The following is a 17,314-nucleotide window of genomic DNA, read 5'->3' as shown; positions in this document are numbered from 1 at the left end:
CATGGTTCAAGGTCATAGAATTAATAGTAGGACTTGCTACTTTTGAAGAGTGAAATGCTTTGAGGCTTTTAAGGAAATTTATTTTTATTTATTTATTTTTAAAGACTTATTTATTTATTTATTAGAGAGAGAGACAGAGAGTGGGAGGGGCAGAGGGAAAGAGAGAGAGAGAGAATCTCAAACATATGCCGCGCTGAGCATGGAGCCCAAGGTGGGGCTCAGTCCCATGACCCTGAGACCATGACCTGAGCTGAAACCAAGAGTCGGATGCTCAACTGATTGCACCACCCCGGCACCTCCTTTAAGGGAATTTTAAATAAATTAACTTTATGTTTTGGAAATTATGATTTGGGCATTATTAAAGTATTATAATTGGACATGGGTTCATAAACATAATTATAGGCCACCTTTTCAAAAGACCTTCTTAATAATTCTTTCAATTTTTTATGCGTATAGTTAGTTGTCTCCTTAAAGTTATTCCATTTTCCAAAGCTTCTTACTGTCTGCACAAATGACAAATTGGCACACGCACATTGGCACAGGGAAAGAAGTAACTGCTAAGGTCACATAAGTAGGGATATGGCAGGCTTTAAGCACTGGAGGCCAAAGGCACTAGAAACATGGGCAGACAGCTTAAAATTGTCCTTTCTTATGTTTGTGCATTGTTTCTATATGGAAAATTACATTTCTCTGAGAGTATATGTGTAAATATGCATCTGCTAGTGTTTTGGCAACTCTAAGTTACCTAAATTAGTTTTGATCAACACTGTCGGATTTTTAAACCCACCAACGTAATAAAAGCAAGTTTAAAAAAACACAAACAAACCCTACAGTACATTGTGTGCTCTGCTGTTCCAAGCCTCAGCTTCAAGACAAAAGGAGAGTGAGACTTTGTCATTTGCTGGCCGTTAATAATCAAGAGAAGATCTGCCAGACAAGCTCTTTGAGGGCTCTGTCTGTCTGGACCAGGTATATACTGCAATACACAAAGGGCTTTGCAGGGGGAGAAAAATGAGTGTTCATGGACAATGATGCAGCTTTCTTAATTAAGATTTTCATTACTGATACATACATTAAGTTCTGCAACTGCAAGAGCCAAAGCACTGTCATGTGCAGGTAGATGTCCCTGATTCCATCTTCAGGCAGTAAAGCTAAAACATATTAAATGTGCACCCAGCAAATGTTGTGGGAGCCAGGAGAGACCCAGAAATATTTCTGTTGGAATGCAGAGAGGTCCCATTAAAAGCAAATTTTTAATGCATCTAATAGGCAGGAGAAAAGCTCATATCATTAGATGGGGTGTGTGCGTGTGTGTGTGTGCCTGTGTTCCTGTACGGGACTGCTCTGAGGTCCTGAGCCACAGAAAGAGGTAGTTACAGCTGACCTAGAAATAATCTCTATATAAATACATCAGTAGCTCAGGCCTTAAAAGGAACTTTGATCTTTAAGTATTCCAATGCCTATTGTTGGGAAAGGAAATAAACGGCTGATTTTGGGTAGGTTTTGGAAGATGGTGAAGACTCCTGTCCACAGCTGGCCCTGACTCTGTCCCTCTGGGTCACTCAGTCTATTTTCCCTGGATCCTCAGGCTGGTCCGCAAGTCAGTGTGGTCTGCCAATGGGTGTGCTGTTCCCATGAAATAATCTGACTATGGTGTGGGGAAATCTTTCTTCTTAGATCAAATTATTTTTACAAAAAGAATTTTGCTAAGAGTTGAGAAGAAACTTAACTGCACAATCCTCAAAACGGATGAATATCTAGAGTGAATGTTTTTATTTCACCTTAACTAAAGCCCAATTCATTTTAGGGTTGTTGGTGCTATTAATGTGCACACAGTGCTCTCTTGTTTTTCTGGTTTCTAGTTGCATTCCTTCCTGTTTTAAAGTTTGCATCCATTTGAGGAACTACCCTCTCTGTCTCCTCTCTAAAGAAGACCTTCATCCCTTCATCTCTTGGTCATCCAAGAGTAGAGATGAGTGTTAGATGCTGCACTTCATGAAAGATCATTTTATTACAACAGTCAAAAATTACACATTCGTTTCTTATTAGGTAAAAACATTTATCTGGAATTTAAATGTAATCCCCCATTTTATAAGAAGGAACAAGCCAGAATCCAACACCAAAATGGCTCAAAAGGAATTCTTCTAAGTATTTTGGCTGTAGTTCCTTGTTGTTTGGGTAAAAGGGAAAAATTCCAAATAATAGTGGCCAAGAAGATTTCTCTTGGATTCCTGCACCAAGATTCAGATCTCTGAAGTAGTTTTCTGGATCTTAGTGTACATTTCTGAAACTCTTTCCCTAGGTATATTACAGAGCTAAGGCAGAGTGGCAACTGCACAGCAGCTATGAGGTGGCAGGCCTCTGACCCTATTCTAGATGAGTGATGTTAATGACTGGTGGGAATAAGATGATGAAGAAATTGATTCTTTATACATAGAGGGATAGATAGTATGCAGACATCCTGTTAACAGATACTTCATGCATTTTGGGAAAAGTAAACAGTATTAAGATTCTTTCTAATGTTTACTGAAATGTACTGTTATAAAACTGGTTAGAGGAATATGTGGAAGCTATTAGTGAAGAACCAATGTAGTGGACATTATTTAAGCCTCGTGATAATGGAAACAAGAAAGGGAAACAAATCCCAGGAGAGGATTTTGTTTTATTTTTTTTTTAAAGATTCATTTACTTATTTGGGGTAGGGGGCAGAGGGAGACTGAGAGACAGAATCTTAAACATCCTCGGAGCTGAGCATGGAGTCCAACGTGGAGCTCAATCCCGTGACCCCGACCGAGATCAGGACCTGAGTCAAAACCAAAAGTCAGATGCCTAACTGACTGTGCCCCCCCAGGCACTCCCAGAAGAGGATTTTAACTGGAGATTTCCTATTACTTCTCTTATGCATCGTTGACTTGCTTGTGAAGACCAGACCACAGGACATTATTAAAGGATTCAGGTGTACCTTTTACTCAAATTCTGCCATTGAGACACACGCTTCTCTTACCCAAAATACAGGGTTAATTTTAAATTAGAGGTGATAATTATTTTCCACATACCAAAAGCCTAGAAATTTACAAGGAGGAACTAAAGGTAGAATCCATTTTAGCCTACCAAATGTGCGGGGTAGCGTGGCCCATTCTAAATAAATACCTGGAAATGATTCTCTGGGATAAGGATGTTATGCCTGATTTGTCTTTAGTATCCCCACATTAGGAAAAATGAGGAATTACAAAGAGACTAGAGAAAGAATGCATAAAAGAAAAAAAAAATTACTCTTATCACCACAAAGATCTCTTGCACAAGATACCTCTGCAAGTGCCTTAGTAGAAAGCTTCTTTGAGTAAGTAGGTTGTTAGGTACCATCTATATATGTACTAAATAGTCTATTTATGTATAGTCTATATATACATCCATATATGTACTCTATCTATCTATCTATCTATCTATCTATCTATCTATCTATCTATCTATCTGTACATATATATATATCCCTCCCCAGCTTTGAGCTGGCAACCATGATGTTTGGGGAGGAAAAGAGAGGGTGATAAAGAACAAGAGGAATACTCATACTGTTATTTAATAGCACTCAACATTAATCATCATTACTGTGTCCCCATCTGGCATCTGAGTATAAGCTATGTTATAGAGAGGTATATAATAGGTGAAGTTTTCTAAGAGCATAAGCAAGCCAGATATTCAGTACTCTGAGCCCTGGGAACACTGAGCCAGCTGGGTGTTCTCCAACAGCACCGGGTACCACTGACACCTGGCTCTTAACCACATCCTCACACTTCCTGGGGGAGTTTGACTGCTCAGGCAGAGAACAAACTGTTGACTAGGCCTGGTTCCCACCACTCGCCCTAGTTTGTGGTTGGCCTAAAAGGGCTTCCATATAATCTTTAACATGTTTTGCCTCCTCCTTTCTTTCTGGACACTGTCTAAGGATTTAAGGCACACACAACTTCCTTGTACACTTTTTTTTTGCCGAGGACAGAGAAAGAATGCCCTGGAGCGCATGCCGTCCCTTATCATCTGTAAATGAACTTCTCGTGCTGAAAGAATGCTCCAGTCACCACGTAGAACAGCTCTGCACAACTTCCGCTCCTCTGAAAGACTCGGGGAACTCACTCCAAGAACCCTGACGCTCCCTATCCCAAAACACAGGGAAGGCGCCCTGTCACAGTCTGTACTGTGGAGGCAGGGGCTGATCTGTCAGTGCGGCATTTCTGCCTCTCCAGCGTCTTTCACTTTCCCTGAAGTTGCTGGAAAGTATTCCCTGTCATTAAGTATGTAATAATACACATGGGAGTCAGACAAGAGAGGGAAAGGTGGAGGACATTGATGACATGGCCTCTAGCACTTTATTTATGAGAACATCCAGAAATCTCTATCTACATCTGGTAGTAGAATAGTGTCAATTCTGCCCTGGAGACATGGATCAGGCAAAATTGCCAGTGTGTGTTTTTCCCTTCCCAATAATTTACAGATTTTGGAGTCTGATGGCAGAGCTTAGATGATCATTTTTACACTCATGTGAGTGAACAATCAGCTGGCCTCTTTGGGGGATGGTGATGCCAAATAAATATAAATATATGTAATCAAGGGAAGTACGAACTGTCCCCCGCCCAGAAATCCTCAGGTCCCCTGACTGGTGCTTTGCTCCCCACCATATTTCTCAGGGGGGCAGTGAGGGTGGGTGATGCCACCAGGGCATAAGCAACAGTGCTGGAGATGCCCTAACAGGACTTCAGGGAGCATTGCCTTTGCAGTAAAGAATGTGACTAAGCAGCTAAACATGTGTTAGACTGCTTGTTTGCCCTTCCAAATTTCTATTTTGTCATTCACCTTTTCATTGTTGATTTATAATCACTCTTAAAATATTAGGGATATGTCACAATTTTTTTCCCAGTATAAAAATATATCTTTTTTACCACAGTGATTTTTATTTTCACATAATAAATTTTAATATATTTTCTTTAAGATTTTAGACTTTGGGACACCTGGGTGCTCAGTCGGTTAAGCGTCTGACTCGTGATTTCGGCTCAGGTCATGATCTCAGGGTTGTGAGATTGAGTCCTGTGTTGGGCTCCATGCTGGGCGTGGAGCCTGCTTAAGATTCACTCTCCCCCTCTCCCTCTGCTCTTCCCCCTTCCCTCTCTAAAAATAGTATAATAATAATAATAATAATAATAATAATTAATTAAATAAAAGATTTTAGACTTTGGTTTTATGCTTGGAAAAAGCATCCCATATACCCAACATGAAAATATCCACTTATATGCAAAAATTACAAAAATTGGCACTTATAAAATTAGTGAAGATACAGGGAAATGGGCAATCTCTTTTTTCATTGGTGGGGGTATAATTTGATATATGTTTACTTGAGAACAGTTTAGCAATAGATAAATTTTACTTTGACAGTTCCATTACTAGAAAGATCCTAAGGAGATAATTAGGAAAGTGCATTTAAAAAATGTATATGTGTATAAAGATAGTTATTGTAGCATTGTTTAGTTAGAAAAAAAGTCCAAATATCCTAAATGTCCATCTATAAGTCACTGACTCAATAAATTATCCATAAACTGGAGTATAATGTAGCTATCAAAAAGATAATGTAGATCTATATTTATGAAATGGAAAATGCTTATTACAATGTTGAGTAAAAAAGCAGATTACTAGACAGCAATCAACTCCTCCTTTCATTTTGGAAAGAGAAAGACAAAGAGAAAGAAAATGAGACATATGAATAGGTAAGTATGGAAATATATTTCCCAAAGCGTTAATAGTGGTTCTCTCTGGGAGGTGAGATTTTGAATGGATTTTATGTTCTTCTTTTTATATCATCATTGCAGCAAATTCAAACAAAACTAAGTGTATGCTCCTTAGAAATAAAAGTCAGAACTTTTACTTTGGGGGGGAAAGATCTTAGATAAACCCTGCAACAGCTCTTAAAAATTCAAATATGAGTTTCATCATCATTAGCAATTAGTAACTCTCTTAATAGGATGACATCACTGCCTGACCATTTTTCTGATGTGTGACATCACTGCCTGCCTCAACTTTCCTCCAGGTTGGACAACTGCAGGTGATACATTGTAGTTCCTGCCTTATAGGACTTTAAAACTGAAATACTGGAAATAACCCAAATATCAATATCAAGGGCACAGTTCAGTAAATTCTAGGAGGTTACATGGTTGATAAAAAATTATTCAGAGGGGCACCTGGGTGGCTCGGTCGGTTAAGCGTCTGCCCTGGGCTCAGGTTATGATCCCAGGGCCCTGGGATCGAGTACCACGTCGGGCTCCCTGCTCATAAGGGAGCCTGCTTCTCTCTCTGTCCCTCCCCCCCCATTTTCTCTCTCTCTTGCAAAAATAAATAAAAATACTTTTAAAAATTATTCAGATATTACAGTGGCATTAAAAAAAAAGAGTTTGTAATTATACCAGGAAGCACTTATATAATATTTAATTAAAAAATGGGATACAACTCTATACATACAATGTATGCCCAATTACGTTAAAATCCAGAGAAGAGACCAGAAGGTAATCTAAAAAATTGTTAATAATAGTTGTTTCTGTAGAGTGGCATTATAGATGTTTTCTCTGTACTCTATAGTTTCTTAATATTTTACAGTATGTGTGAATTATAGAGTCATGAAAGAAGTAAATATTAAAAAAAATACAGCTGCTTTGCTCAACAGCTGCCAAATCCTACCCCAGATGTATTTGCAATTTAGTTTTGAGTCAAATGGCCCTAATGTCATTTCCTAAAGGAATCTAGCAGAATGGGATGTGTTCAAATAAAGGAAAGCTACCATTGCCACCTCCTCTTTCTGTTACCATTTCTTAATGCTTAGAGTAAATCTGAGTAAGGAATCCTATTTCTACTGGAAATTAGGAATTTCCACGTTCTTCAGGTCTTCTTCATATCTTGTCTTATGTTGCCAGATGCCAGAATTTAATTATTCTATAGTACTCTGGTATGTCTCTAGGTCTGGAAGTCATTTTGGGAGGTGGATGGTGGAGGCTACCACTAGAAATGGAGGCTCAATCATTCATTTCAAATGGAAGTTCTTTGAAAAACAAGGATAGGTTGCTACATAAGATCTCCTGTAATTAATTAGTTTTCTTTCCTTTCCTTTACTACCTCCCATCTTCCTTCCTTTCCTCTTTCTTTCCTCCACTTACCTACCCACTCTTCCTCTCTCCCTCCCTCTTTTAAATAAATAGCCTTTCTGTACAGTTAGATGCCAGCTCTTAAAATTTAGAGCAAATTCACACAGTACCAATACCACACTTCAAGTAGATCATCCAATTGTTCCTAAATGATCATATTTTAGCAAAATGATGATGGGAGAAGTCAGAATTGTCACTCATATGTATACGATGCATGTTAGAGGCTTGGCAATAAGTCAGGCAGCAGGTATTTTTTGAGAAAGCAAGAAAATAACCAGGTAATTGCAGGATGGGAGGAAGGAGTAGGCAGAATTTTTAAAGAAGGATCGATGTGGGTTTCTGTGTCTTTTGACAGAAGTTATCTAACCCCATGTTCCTGGCCTTTGGACCAAATGGCAACTTTCAAGCTTCCCATTGCTATGAGTTATTTGAGGGCAGGGATGGTACCTTATTCAACTCTGTTTTTTCTGTATACAACACAGTGCCTGGTGTAATGTAGGTGCTCACTAGCTACTTGGAGAATTGAACTGAGCTTTTTACTGCCTTTTATTTTAGCCTCAGTGAGGAAAAAAAAAGAAACTAAAACCCCTACTGTCTTTTTACACATATTGGTTAAAACCCCATTTTAATTTGAACTCAAATATACACCTCTTCCGAACTTTCACCTTGGTCACTGAACTGCTGGAAAAAATCATCCATGGGTGATTAACCCACCAGCTTCACCTAGGGCTTCCAAATTGCCAAGGAGAATCCTACTAGGTTTCTCTGGTCAACTTGCTATCCCATTTGTCCCAGGAACTATTTTAAGCTTTCACTTTCCTCAAATCTCCACCTTACTTATTCTTAGCAGGACCCTGCCCCTCCAGGAGCTATCATTTGGAAAAACACTCAATCTCTCAGTACACAGCATGCACCTGCCCCCATCCTTTCCTTCTTCTTTCTTGTAACAATAGGAGATGTCCCTCCTCCAATACCTCCATTTATGCTCAGGATTCTAAGTCTCTAGTCTTACCAGGAATCTTATACTACTAATCATCCCAACCTCTTCTCTCTTCCATAAACTGAATCTCTCCTCTCTACTGTATGCTTCCCAAATGCATAGTAACACCAATATTTCCATTTTTCTCTAACAATCTTTTGACCTCACTCCCTCATTCCCAAGTCATTACACTAGCTCATTCTCCTTTCTTTATAGGAAAACTTCTAAGAGTTATCCATTATTTGTGGTCTCTTATTTCTTCACCTCTCACTCTTTCCCCATACTATTACAAACAGGTTATTGCTTTTACCACTTCAACAAAACAGCTTTTGCCAAAGTCAACAACAACCTCCACATTAATATATTAAATGCATTTTTCAGTCCCTGACTGACTTGACTTCTCAGCAGCACGTCTCACTACTGACCACCTTCTTTGAAACATTCTCTTCTCTTGGCTTCTGTGCCAATGTTTCCTGGTTTTTCTCCTACCCCTAGCTGTTTCTTCTGAGGCTCTTTCACAGGCTCAGTTTTTGCTCCCAGCTGATTAAATAGTAAGAGTTCCTCGAGTCTCGGTTTGGGCCTTCTCCTCAATTCTACTCCTGGCCCTAGGCATATCATCCATGCCAAAAGCCTCATTTGTCCTCACTTTACGTCTGATTTCCAGTTGTATATATTCAACTGCCTAGTCAATATGCTCACTTATCTTTATCAAAAACACCTCACACTGGACATCTCAAAAATAGATCTTATAATCTTCCCTCAATTCTCATTCTCCTTTGGTATTTCATATAGCCATGAATGGCACCAACCTCCATACAGTTTGATGAGCATAAGACCAGTAGTCACAGTTGCTGTTTCTCTCTCCTCCATCTCCCACATACAATCCATGAGAATATCCTGTATATTCTGCTTCTGTATTATCCCTCGGTTCCATTTATTTTCCTTCCATTCCCAGTCATTAGCCTAGTCTCTGTCTTATCTGCTATGCTACAATAGCTTCCTTACTTTTGCTCCTGCAAAACCATTCACCACAATGGACTAGCTTGATCTTTTTTGTTTTTAACTTTAAATTTTAAGATTATTGCAGATTAGCATGCAGTTGTAAAAGATACTACAGAGAGATCTGGTATACCCTTTACCCAGTTTCACCCAACAATAATATCTTATATAACCATAGTAGAATATCACAATCAGGAACTTGACCTTGGTTTTACAATGGTACAATCCATCCATCTTATTCAGATTTCACCAGTTTTATATGCACTTGTGTGTGTGTGTGTGTATGGCTGTGTGTGCATGTATTTAGTTCTATGCAACTGTATCACCGATATTGATTTGCATGATCACCACCACAGTCAAGGTACAGAATAGTGCCATCATAAGGCTATCTCATGCCATCCTTGATAGCCACAGGCAGTTCCATCTCTCCCCAACTCCTTAACCTTTGTCAACCACTAACCTGTTCTTCATCTTAATAGTTTTGTTATTTCAAGAATGCTATATAAATAGAATCATAAAGTATGTAATCCTAAGATTGGCTTTTTCGCTCAGTATAATACCTTTGTGATTAATCCAAATTGTATGTTTTGAGGGTTACTCTTTAAGGCTGAGAAGTATTCCATGGTATGGATATACCACAGTTTGTTTAACCACTCACTCATTGAAGGTAATTTGGGTTGTTTCCAGTGTGGGGATATTATGAAAAAAGCTGTTATAAACATTGGTGTACAAGTTTTTGTGTGGATATATTTCCACCTGTTTGCGATAAATGTTCAAGAGTAGTGTGATCTTTTTAGGATACAAAATTGATCATGTTACATTCCTTCTTAAGTTTGCTTTCCCATTGTCCTGACGAAGGTCTTTAACATGGCCTACAAAGATCATGACATCATTATATAACTTTTCAACCTCAATCTGGGTAGCTCTTCACCAAATTCTCTCCATCCAGCTATATTTGATGTCTTCACCTATGCTGTGCCCTCTGCTTAGAAACATCTACCGCCACCTAATCTCATTTCTTGTTTTTCATCTTCAGATGTTAGCTCAAATATCACTTCCCAGGGAAGCTCCTTGCAAACTCGTAGACTCACTTAGATCTCCCTCTTAAATTTGCTCCTAGAGTTCCTGGAACTTTTATTTCATGGCAGCAAGTACAGTTTGTAATTATAAGTTCTTTTGTGTGTCCATTTGATTAATATGTCTTCCATCTCCCAAGTTGTAAGTCGAGTAAGTCAGAGACCATGTCTGTTTTGCTTGCCATTATATCTTCAGCCTTTAGTAGACATTCACTTTGTGTTTGATGAAATTTGGCCAAGGCTTTTAAGACAGATAGTTTTGGATTCAAGTTCTAAATTACTTACTAGGCATCCTTGAAAAAATTACTCAAAATACTCAATCTCTGTTTCATCTTCAAAATTAGGATTACAACAGCATCTACTTATTAGAGTAGTTTTAAAGGTTAAATCAGATAGCTGTTAAAAAGTATTTTGTCCAGTGCCTAAAGCAGGGCAAGTACTCAACACATGCTACTTCTTATTGTGATTATTAGTTTACTAAAGATAAGAGTTTTTGTATTTTTTTCCCAATGAGGTTTTAGCCCATTATCTTAATTTCTTGCCTATTCCCTGGGGTTCTGATTCAGGTAATTCCAAGAGTATGAAAAGGAACCCTTAATTTAGATTTCAATAATTCTATGACTACAGGTTCCAACTCCAGCTATGTCTCCTTAGATGAGTACCTTGTTTAGCCTCTTGGCTATGGTTCTCATTTTCATATCACTCAGTACTTCCGCTTCTTGTTTTCCAGCCTGTGGATCAGAAGACTAGTAGGAATGCCTCTTTCGAAATCCTAGTTTCCAGAAAGAAGTTTTCTTTTTTTTTTTTTTAAAGATTTTATTCATTTGACAGAGAAAGAGAGAGAGAGAAGATCAGGGGGAGAGGGAGAAACAGGCCCCCCGCAGAGCAGAGAACCCGACGCGGGACTCGATCCCAGGACCCTGGGATCATGACCCGAGCTGAAGGCAGGTGCTCAACCGACCGAGCCACCTAGGCACCCCCAGAAAGAAGTTTTCTAAACACAACTTGTCTCTGTCTCATTCCTTATACTTCCCCATGGAGGTGAATCATCTTATTGGTAAGACGGCCATTGCTCCATGTCTCTTAATTAGGGGAACAGATCTATTGAGGTTTGAGAGGGCAGGAGTTTAGCTTTTTTCTCCTTCTCTTCCTGCTTAGACAAGTGGGAGTTAGTGACCTGGAAGAGTATTGCTCTTATGCAGATCCAAATTTTCCCTTGGGAGGGCTTTTCTAAAGTTTAGATAGAAGGGAAGGGAGTCAATGAGTCCATTTTACCTGTCATACATCCTTCAACCAAGCCTTATCAAAAATTTTTGTCCCCCAGCTATCGTTTTTTTGTCTGGTTTTTCAATGGGTTTAGAACTTGAGTGGGAAAGAGCAGTGCCGTTTACTGGACCCCCTCAAAGATTCTAACACTTAGGTTTATGTTTTTGCTTGGGATATCATTCTTTTGCTCTTCATCTTTTTTTATATTCCAGCCATTTTTCAAGACCCAGCTAAATCACATTTTACATGAAGCTTTCTAGCTCTCAAGGTTCTCTTTCATGAATGAAATCCTATAGTACTTACTGGACTGTATCATTCCTTTTGGAATTGTCACTTATTGTCTGATATGCATACGGAATACCCAACAGTATCTTTTCCTAATCCAATTTTGAGTTCCTTAAGAGCAAGCAAGGGCAATGTCCTAGATTTATGTTTTAGCTCCCTACTAAACACGATTCTTTTTGTGTAGTAAATGCTTAATAATATCTTATTATTACACAGCCCACTGACCAGGCTGTGATTTGAAGGATCAAGTTACAATTAATATGGTTTAGTGGCTGGATGGTTTCTGAAGGGGTGGTGGCAGAGGCCAAAAGGTGGAAAAAAAGGTTACGATGAGTATGTCCCTGAGCTGTGTACAAGCACAGTCTGGATACAGACAGGTAGTGAAGCTTAATCCTATTATGTGCTGAGTTTTCATCCTGGTAATACATTCCCCCATTTTCCTTTATGAAAAGCATATGGAACACATGGTCTGATAGGCAGAAAGGCTAAGAGAAATGCAAGTAGAGGGAGGTAATGTTCTTAGGTGTGGTAGACTGGTCTGCAGAGTGTTTTGATTCTCTGAATTAGTCAAAAGATTGAAAAAAAATAGCCACTACTACCACAAGAAAAAAATTAGAAGGAAGGGTCCTGAAAATGGTATCTGAGCAATGAAAGACAGTGAGTATTTCAAAGATCACTGAATTTAATTTATTCAACCTAAATGCATAAAAGTACAGGTGGGGACATTATTTATGCAGGTATATGCAAATCACTTTATAAAATAGGCAAAGCCCTTCTGCTTTTTATAAGTTGCCAAGGTGGTTCCTGATATTTTAAAAGCTATGCACCTTTAATGTAATTTCCTAAGAGTTGGAATCCCTCTGTTGGAATCACAGTCATTGTCAGAGCGAGTTTATTTTTTTTCTTTCCTCTGGGACTTCTACAAGGCTCTCATAACTATCACAAAAAGGGTGGTTTCCACAGAGATGTGACTAGAAAAATCACTTGGAAATCACTGAGGAGCAAGTCACAATGTTCAAAGCAGAGAACAGGGGCTTTGAAAACATGAACCCATCTGACCTCTTGAATTTAGTACAGTGAATTCCTGAGCTCTGAAACATGGGGCCCGGCTGTGCATGCCATATTGGTGCTATAAGACTGGCAGTAGGTTGGCTGTGGCATGGTCTATTTCAAACTCCTTCACAGTGCCCAGTGTTGCATGTTCCCAGATGACATTTGGTTGGCAGAAGCTGGGCTTCCAAAGCTGGCAGTCTGGAATGCAGCCCACTATGTTTTGACAAACACATAATTGACCATCTGATCACCAGCCTACAGTCTGCATTCAGGTCACTGGGGGGACCTGGGCTTTCAATAGGTCTCTACTCCTCATCTTGTTCATCTTCTCAAACCTTTCTCCAGAAAGCAATATAGAGAAGACTTAAACATACCCACACATACCCTCCCATTTGCAAAAGAGGACATGGTCCATGAAACATAAGCTGTTGAAAATTTCCTTTAAATGGTCCTGGCAGCCCAGAGTGAAAAAGAGAAAAGCACATTTATGGTGAACTCTAATTCAGAAAGAAGTAAGAGACATACTGAACTGTTTCAACACCAGCAGTATATACGTTGCCATTCAGCTCAATGGCTTGGAACTTCTTAGAAAAAGACAGCATAGGAAGATGATAGGAAATTGGGTATTGCTTGACTTTAGGGGGATATTATTAAGAAATATTTCGATTTCAGGTGAAAGAAATGAAAAGCAGGACACTGGAAATAGCTTCTTCCTTATCTGCCTGACGCTCCCCCCAAATCTACTGTGGGAGAAGGAGTCGCACCTCTCTGGAGACCAGCAGGCAGCAGCTCAAAGTGAGGTCAAGTTCAAATTCTGGTCTCCTGTAAACCCCTGTAAAGAGTGCTTTGGTTTGAAATGTGGCCCTACACAACACATCAACCTTTCTCCTAGAAGGCAAGCATTGTGCACTAGGCCAAGACATGCCAGCATCACGCAGATGGCCGTGTCTACGTCAGCACTACCAGAGAGCCTGTCCTCTCCACGCCCATCCCCCCACAGTCCAGGCCCTTGGTTTTTCCCTTTGACCTGGTCTCCCTTTTTTCAGTCATCCATTTCTACTGGCCAGAGTGCTCTTTTTCTAAAACATACATCTGCTTAAAATTCTTCAAAGCCTCCTCAAGCCTGCCGCATCAACATCCAAACTCCCTTGCACAGCTTCCAAGACCCTCCGCAATCTGCCCCCTCCCCACTTTCCAGCCTCATCTCCCAGGCTCCCCTTGCAACCACCATGCTCCAGCCACACTGAACTACTGTCCTCCGGAGCTGGCTGCTGCTTGACACCTCTTGGCTTTGAAAAGGCTCTTTCTTTTTTTCATACCATGATCCCCTTTTCTTTCCCTTCCCCTACATTGACTTGGTAAACTGCAGTTCGTTCTGTAGAGTTTTAGACCCAGCTTGCAGGTGGGCACTCCTTTCTTGTTCCTCTTGCTACATCTTGTTTATGCCTCCATTCCAGGGTCCATCATATGCCACGGCCTTTATTTACTATTTATCATCCCTACCAGACTGTGAGATTCTTAGCAACAGGGCGCATTTCTTATTTATCTTTGAGTTCCAGGAACCAAGCATAGTGACTAGCTTTCCATGAATGTTTGTTGACTGAAAACTGAATAAAGAGCTGTGCATGGTATTAATCAAAACTAAGCCAAGCAGTAGCATTAGCTTCTATAAGCTAAGCATGGAGCCTATTAGCAATCTAATGAAGGCAGAAGATCGCAGCAGTAAGGCACTTTCTGACGGTTATCACGGGATGAAAGGAAGAGTGAGGGATAGAGGGTGTGATGGAGGAATGTCTTGTTAGCAGAGAATGTCACTGAGGCAATGAATTTTCAGCTTTTTCAATACTGAGTTTTCAATACTGAAAGGTATTGTTCTGAAAAAGAATCTGAGCCTGAACTGTAAAGAGGTCTAATTTGTAATAACTTGGTTTCTCAAACAGGCTAAGTCTGTGCTACCTGCTTTAAGGCAGTGGGGCAGGCTACAGAGGGCTCTTCTTTGTTTCTGCTAAAGAGTAATGGGATGGAAAACTCTTGGGGGGAACATTTGGAAGCTATTCAGTTCCCACTGAAATCTGTGTCAAATCCAGATTGGGACTTTGGACTAAATGCAGGGCCAGGGAGAGAAGGCAGAATTCTGCACCTGTCTGGAGAAGGCCATTGAAGAGGTACTAGGAGCTAGAAACACTGGGGAGATAATGTTCTGATCTGTTCCCAAGAAACTTTTCTTTTCCCTTTGATAGTTATCTGGGGCACCACCCCTGGAGCCATCAGCTATGTCTGTGGGGGTACTTGAGGACAGCAGGACTGTCACAGGCCGTGTCACCCTTGAAATAAAAGCAGCCTCAGGGTTTGGAACAACCCAAGCAAGCATGAAGCCTGGCCTGGGGGTGGGACAAGGTTAGTGGGTATAGGAATGAGCTGTCAGCCCATTACAGGTCATTCTCTCAGCCCTGTCTCTGGTTAAAAACTAGGATCTCTCTAGAAGCTGCCTGATTAACGGTTGAGGTAGCATAGAATCAGTTTCACATTTTCCTATGAGCCAGAAACAGCCTTTCAATTACATTTTTATCTCAAAGGTCACCCCCTCGATTTCTAATCTGTGACACAGGTCTCCAGTCCCCTGTATTGCTTGTGTCTGAGGCTTGCCCTACAGTGCTGACGTCATAATAGCTGAGCCGTGCGGGCAGGAGTGCACTGTGCTGACTCATCCCCGGTGATGTGAGGATTAATGCCTTGTCTAACACGGAGCTATTATGTGAACTGTTTTTACACAAAAGAACTGTAACGAAAATGATTTGCCAGTCGGAGGACTAGAAATATGCAGTGCTAGGTAACTGAAGTAGGGATGTGGAAACATAAAGTGGTAACCATAAGCATGCACACTGACACCCTCCAAAGCATTGACAGACCTGATCTATCAACACAGAGAATAAGGAATAACAAGACTTGTCAGGGGCAGGGAGGATCCACCCCTGCTGTATAAATGCATTACACACAGTCCCCGTCGTCTTTGGGGAGTTTCACCAATCTCCCTTCTCTGTCAAATGGCTGTCTCTTCGGACTTTAGCCTTATGGTCTGTCCTTTGGGGGATTCTGCTCTCCTGAATGTATTTGCAACTATCTTCTAGGAATGTTAGTGGAAGCCACACTCATGCAGGCGAGCCAGGGAACCCCCTTTCTGTGCAAATGATTACCACACAAGAAATACATCAGAGTGAGAAGTCAGTGAAGTAAGACAGATGCTGCGAATAAGGGACAGCGTTCACCAGAGAGCTCAAAGCAGCTGGGAAGATACTGATGATTATTTATCACATAAGGTGACTGCCCCTACCTGTAGCATGTCTCGGGCGGTGTCTCATGTAGTTGAGTGACTAAGATTATTTGGGTTCATTGCTGTAGAATCTCTTACAAGCAGCCCGAGGTAAAACTTACCCAACCCATTCCATGCAGCCTGGTTTGGGCTTTAAAGAACAAATATTCTCTCTTTTCATCTGAAATCAAGTTTCCTCTTTTTTTTTCCTCCCTTTTTAAATGACTTCCCATCTTTTCTAAAAAAGGACGGTACCTTCTATAGCCCTCTTGGCACACGTAATCCCAGATTTCTCTATCTCTCTCTCTTTTTTTTTTCCTGGACTTGCGATGACAGGCACAATTTTAGCCTAAATGGATCAAGCCTTATAGTTCACGCTTGTACTTCTTGAGTAAAAGAGTATTGGAGATTTCGTCCATAAATGAAAGCTCTGACCCAGAAGTTCAAATTAAAAACTATTGGACCTAGAGATGGGGGTATAACTAAAGAATAAATAATTACCCACTGACTGACAGTGGAGCAAAAGCCTGACTGTTGCGGATATCTGGCTGAAGCATGTAAGCTCTAGTGGAGAGGAGCAGTGACTTCTGCAAACAGCAGCTGTGGCTGAGTAAAAGGCAGTCTTTATAGACATCCAATGCCTGAGGCCCCGGTCTTTTCAGCCCCCTCACGGATGGCAACTACCACCACCACCAATAGCACCGATTCCAAACCCAAAGGAAGCTAATATATAGTGAAGAAGTGCTGGAAACCACAACAAAGTCAACGAGAAAACATGCCAATAAAGATCCGAATTTCCCAAATACGACGCCTTCTTGAAAAGTAAAGAAACCACTTTTACTTACATAAAGAGAAGGGGCAGGCCACAGACTGATGGTCACGGAACTGGAAAAACAAAAACAAAAACAAGGAATTAAAAATAAACCCAGTGATACTGTAGGGAGAAGGAAAACCAATCTAAGTTATAGACAGAACTGGTTGCTCCTGAGGATGGGCAGTAGGAGCCTGTTTTATTACCGTAGCCCGAGAAAAAAAAGAGATCCAGACCCATAAAATTTTCCAAAGGTGTAATCTCCTGCTGTATGACCAACATAGTATTTCCAGGCACGAGGAGTGCCAACCTCTTTCTTTGTAAACTTCATTCTGATCCGAATGATATGGGTATTTTCTT

At 40.4% G+C, this 17,314-nt stretch overlaps 1 protein-coding gene across 13 annotated transcripts in view; it reads right to left on the bottom strand.

The window, feature by feature from the left end:
- Positions 1-17,314, bottom strand: part of ZBTB20 (zinc finger and BTB domain containing 20) — an 804,401-nt gene that overhangs the window by 166,957 nt on the left and 620,130 nt on the right. For 12 of the 13 annotated variants that reach the window (XM_035000119.1, XM_035000121.1, XM_035000136.1 and 9 more), the window contains one exon: positions 16,989-17,028. The exons of the other annotated variant lie outside the window; for it this stretch is intronic. The gene's annotated coding sequence lies outside the window, so the exon portion shown is untranslated. The remainder of the gene's footprint in view (positions 1-16,988; positions 17,029-17,314) is intronic. 13 annotated transcript variants of the gene reach the window in all.

Source organism: Mirounga leonina, unplaced genomic scaffold, assembly GCF_011800145.1.
Source record: "Mirounga leonina isolate KUSES-001 unplaced genomic scaffold, KU_Mleo_1.0 Mir_115, whole genome shotgun sequence".
NCBI classification, from domain to species: Eukaryota; Metazoa; Chordata; class Mammalia; order Carnivora; family Phocidae; genus Mirounga; species Mirounga leonina.
Note: the sequence above shows the minus strand (reverse complement) of the source record. Positions and strands in the feature narration are given on the sequence as shown.